Below are 5,632 nucleotides of genomic sequence, written 5' to 3' on the forward strand. Positions count from 1 at the left end.
CATCATCCTTGATTGTTATCACCATAGATTTATAGCCTGTTTTGAATTTCATATGAATAGAATTGCACTGCATATATTCTTTTGTCTGGCTTTTTTCATTCAGCGTTATAATCCTTGAGGTACATCTATGTTTGTTTATTGCTATAAGTACTTCGTTTTTATTATTGTACTGTCACTGATTATATGAATATGCCATAATCCTGTTGTTTGTGGATCTTCTGTTATTTGGACTGTTACAAAAATGCTGCTGTGCACATTGGCATATGTGTCCTGGTGCGTTTATACACACATTTCTTTAGAATATATTCCCTGGAGTAGAATTTTGGAGCCATAACATGTGCATGTGTTCAGTTTCACTGTATACTGCCAGATAGTTTTCTAAAGGTGTTTTACCAATTTCTACTCTCATCATCCTTAACATTTGGTATATCATTCTTTTTAATTTTAGCCATTCTGGTGGGTATATAGTGGCATAACACTGTGATTTTAATTTGCAAGCTTCTGGTGACTAGTGAAGTTGATCACCTTTTCACGCGTTTGTTGACCATTTGAGTATTCTGTTTTAATGAAGTTTCCACGTCTTTTGCCCATTTTTCATTGGGTTTTTGGCTTTTTTTTTTTTTTTGGTAAGTGATCTTTATGAGTTCTAGGTAAAAATACTTTGTCAGATACATAAATTCCAGACATTCACTTCCACCTCAGGTTGCCTTTCACTTTCTCTATGGTGTATTAGGATGAACAAGCATTCCTAATGTTAATGAAGTGCAATTGGTTAATTTGCTTCTTTATGGTTAGTGTTGTGTGTGTGTGTGTGTGTGCATGCATATATTAATTCTAAGATGTTGTCACCTATTCCATCATGAAGACATTCTTTTATATGATCTCATAGATAGAAGTGTTATTGTTTTGACATTTACGCAGGTCTACAGTTCAGTTACAACTGATTTTTGTGTATGGAGGGAAGTATGGGTCAAGATTCATTTCTTTTTCTGTTTAGTCCCCCCAATGGACTCAATATTATTTATTGACAGGACATCTTTTCCCCGCATGCGCAAAATGACAATGGGTATGAGAGACACTCTCTGCTGCATTATTACTCATTTAAATTTCAGGTTTTCCTTTTCATTCTTGTTATTTTCTGCAGCTTTCCAATATTGTCTATCTTTAAAACAAACAAAAAAATCAAACTTTTTTAATAGACTTATTTGTTTATTTGAGAGAGAAAGAGTGCAGAAGGGAGGGGCTGAAGGAGAGGGAGAGAGACTTAAGCAGACTCCATGCTGAGTGCACAGTCCAACATGGGGCTTGATCTCAGTACCCTGAGATCCCGCCCTGAGCCAAAACCAAGAGTTGGAGGCTTAACCGACTGTGCCACGCAGGCACCCTCCAAAAATAAAAATTTTAAAAATTTCCCTCTCACCTACAGCCATAAACCCGTTTTGGTGTGTTTTCCGTTTTTTATTTTTAAGTCAAATTCCTTTCTCTGATCCTCAGACTCCATAGGATCTGGGGTATAGCTGTTGTATCTGAGCATCTCATGAATATTTCTCCACCCTTTTCCCAGTTCGTCACCTTTCACTAACTCTTTACTATTCATGTCTCCAGTCCGCAAATCTAGACTTTTTACTTCCCACCACACAGATTGTCATTCCCTTTGACATTATCTCAAGTCCAATTAAATTGTCTAACTCTGTTACCAGTGGTCTGTGAGTGACAAGGCACTCTGCTTGACCCTTTGTACCAAAGAAAGTGTCCTTTGATGTCAATAAGACTTTTCAGTATATCAAGTTTGCTGGAGAATTGGTAAACATTTAAAGGAAGAGATAGGAACATGGGAAATCAGTTTGTCATTATTTCTATTTCATTTCCTTTATAATCTTAGAGAAAAGTCTATAATCCTGTATTTATTATGAGACTATAACCATGTAAACTACTTTGAAGTTATGACTTCAAAAAGGTTTTCAACATCATGAGGTCTAACAGGGCAGAGAAGACTCACTTTATTATAAGTCTTATTTAATCAGTAAAGAACTTTGATAATTTACAAAGTTTCTAAACAAAATTATCTAAACATCTGGAAGCTATTAAAGAACTGAGGAAGTTATGCCACAGTTACATTTAGGAAGGTATTTTTATTATAAATTCCTTATAAAGTAAGTCTGTGAAAAATGAAACTAAATTACCATTATCACTTTACTCAAATTTCTCATATTAATTAGGCCTAGACATTTAAAAATGTTATGATTGAAGTATAAGTTTACTCTTTGGGAGAACAATGACTTAGTACTCACCCTGTGACAAATATATCAATTTTGACTTTAATAACAATGTAAGATACCATTCATATACATTTGCATGTTAACCATATTAAAATATTACAGACTTAGAAGTCAGCGGAATTAATTTTAAATTCCAGCTCATCGCTAACTAGTTGCATGAACTCAGGCAAGGATTATCAACTCAGAGCCATGATATATATGTTCCTCTGTGTGGCACAGAGATACCCTTCCAACATGAGATGATTAAATAATACCTATTAATGCCTAGCACAGCACCTAGCATTGAGTATATGCTCAATAAATTCTTCCTCCTTCTTTCTCTTCCCTTCCATTTTGCTTCCTTCTTCCTTTGACAATTGGTGTCAATATGGGACACTGGCTTTTCACTTCAGGGCTTAAGGGGATGGTGTGTAAGGGTTTTTAAAAAACTCCTTTATTGGGGGGCGCCTGGGTAGCGCAGTCATTAAGCGTCTGCCTTCGGCTCAGGGCGTGATCCCGACGTTCCGGGATCGAGTCCCACATCGGGCTCCTCTGCTCGGAGCCTGCTTCTTCCTCTCCCACTCCCCTGCTGTGTTCCCTCTCTCGCTGGCTGTCTCTCTGTCACATAAATAAAAATAAAATCTTTAAAAAAAATAAATAAAAAAATAAAAACTCCTTTATTCTTTATATTTTTCCATTGTTACCAACTACTTAACACTGGAAATCCTCGAGAGGATTATGTGTTTATTTCAAGGACCGGCGTGTGGGGAAAAAGCTGTAAGAGTGTATTTTGTTTGGCAGTAGGTCATGGATAAAGGCAGAAAACTCATTTTCTACTGAGCCTTATTCTGAGCCTTACAATACCTTAGATTTATAATACTGGTTCATTTTTATCCTACTACTCTGGTCTGCCTGATTCTAAAGTGCGTGTTCTTTTTGCTAAAACATGCCTCCACTTGGTTTTATACATGTGCCTAAGGGACAAATGATTCTGTACAGTGGTAGGAGGAAAATACATGTTGAGTTTCAAACCACTGACCTAGCAAATGGATGCAGAAGTCCAGGACAGATCTGAGTAGGGGGCTATTTAAAAACAAAAACTGAAAAGGGAAAACCCAGGGCATATAAAGGAATCAAGAGCAGTGTTGCCTGAGCAACTGTTCACTGATTCCCTGAACCGTGGAAAGGTTGATGAAAATAATAGCTGATAATCAGAGCAAGGCCTGAGGCCAGGATGTACCAAATTCAAGGCAAACGCAATCAGCTTAGGCTGAGCTGTAAGTGGAAGATGCATTGAAAGGAAGTTGAAAATATATCAGAGAATAGGGCGTGGGATGCATGATGCCAGGTGACTCATGATTTAAACCCCCAGAACATCGTGAAGCCTCCCTGAACTGGGGAGAGCTCCTTCAAGACCATCAATCAAGCTGGACAAATGGGGCTAAAAGACAACACTCTAATACTTACAGCCAGCTCCCGGCCAAGTCTCCATTCTTTAAGGAGTGTTCCTGTTCCTGTGAGCCACGCCCTCAACCGGGCACACTGTATTATAGATTTGTTTTATGAATGATGATAGGAAACAGAAGGTATCGATTTCATAGCTCAGTGTATATAGCTGTCCTTCTCTTGGGTATATCTTCGCCATGACTCCCGCTACTTAAAAAAAAAAATTTTTTTTAAGGGTAAGTAGCCAAGTTAAACTATCATTCTTATGTTTATCTAGAAAGTGTGTCACTAAATAATGATGAATAAAATTGTGGATTCAGATCAGATAGATCTGGTTCAAGCCTTAGTTCAACCCCTTACAAACTGAGTGACTTTAAGCAAATGACCTAACCACTCTAAATTTCAGGTTTTTTTCACCTGTAAAAATATGGGCCTTTTTGATAGTAGCTATTTCAATTGGAGATTGACAAACTGAGATATCAATATCAACCAGAACGCTTCAAACCAAATCATCGAAACTCTATTTTTTACATACCACTTATCAGCCCCACAGGCTTGTTGACTATACCTTCACAATATGTCCAGATATATTTGCTTTCAGCATCTCCGCTGCTCTTCTCTTGGTCTAAACTACCATCATCTATCACTTGGGTTATTGCAATAACCCCCTAGCTAGTTTCAATGTTTCCACTCTTGCCTATACCCCCTTCACACTTTTCTCAGTGTTGTATCCAGTATCAGCCTTTTTTTAAAGATTTTATTTATTATGCATTATTTATTTATTAAAGATTCGTTTATTAAAATAAAATTATTTATTTATTTGTTTGTTTATTTATTTATTTATTTATTATTTTGGGATACAGCAGGGCTCTATCCCAAAACCCTGAGATCATGACCTGAACAGAAGATAGCCTCTTAAGTGACTGAGCCACCCAGACACCCCTTGTACCAGCCTTTTGAATAAAAGTCAGGGACACCTGGGTGGCTCAGTTGGTTAAGTGTCTGACTTTGGCTCAGGTTATGATCTCAGGGTCCTGGGATCGAGCCCCACATCTGGCTCCCTGCTCAGCACTCACTCCCCCTCTGCCCCTCCCATAGCTTGTGCTCTCTCTCTGTCAAATAAATAAATATACTTTTAAAATAAATAAGTAAAAGTCAGATCAGGTCAATCATCTGCTCAACACACCTCTCTCTGTATAGCTTCTCGTGTCACTTAGAGAAGAACCAGCCCTTGCAATGTTCTCCAAGGACTCACAGGATTTGGTCCAACTTGCTCTTCTCTGTCCTCATCCTCTGATGCTGTTCCCTTTTCTTACTCCACTCCAGCTCTTCCTGGAACACACATTCACAGGTACCTCATGTAGATAATTTGCGTTTGCTGAGCTCTCTGATTGGAATGTTTTTCCATGCAATGAATGCAAGCTTGGCTCTTTCTCCTCTCTCAGATCTTTATTCAGAGGTTACCTCTTCAGAGAGGACTTCTTTCACNCTCAGGTTATGATCTCAGGGTCCTGGGATCGAGCCCCACATCTGGCTCCCTGCTCAGCACTCACTCCCCCTCTGCCCCTCCCATAGCTTGTGCTTTCTCTCTGTCAAATAAATAAATATACTTTTAAAATAAATAAGTAAAAGTCAGATCAGGTCAATCATCTGCTCAACACACCTCTCTCTGTATAGCTTCTCGTGTCACTTAGAGAAGAACCAGCCCTTGCAATGTTCTCCAAGGACTCACAGGATTTGGTCCAACTTGCTCTTCTCTGTCCTCATCCTCTGATGCTGTTCCCTTTTCTTACTCCACTCCAGCTCTTCCTGGAACACACATTCACAGGTACCTCATGTAGATAATTTGCGTTTGCTGAGCTCTCTGATTGGAATGTTTTTCCATGCAATGAATGCAAGCTTGGCTCTTTCTCCTCTCTCAGATCTTT

This window comes from Ailuropoda melanoleuca, chromosome 10 (genome assembly GCF_002007445.2).
Source record: "Ailuropoda melanoleuca isolate Jingjing chromosome 10, ASM200744v2, whole genome shotgun sequence".
Classification (NCBI taxonomy): Eukaryota; Metazoa; Chordata; class Mammalia; order Carnivora; family Ursidae; genus Ailuropoda; species Ailuropoda melanoleuca.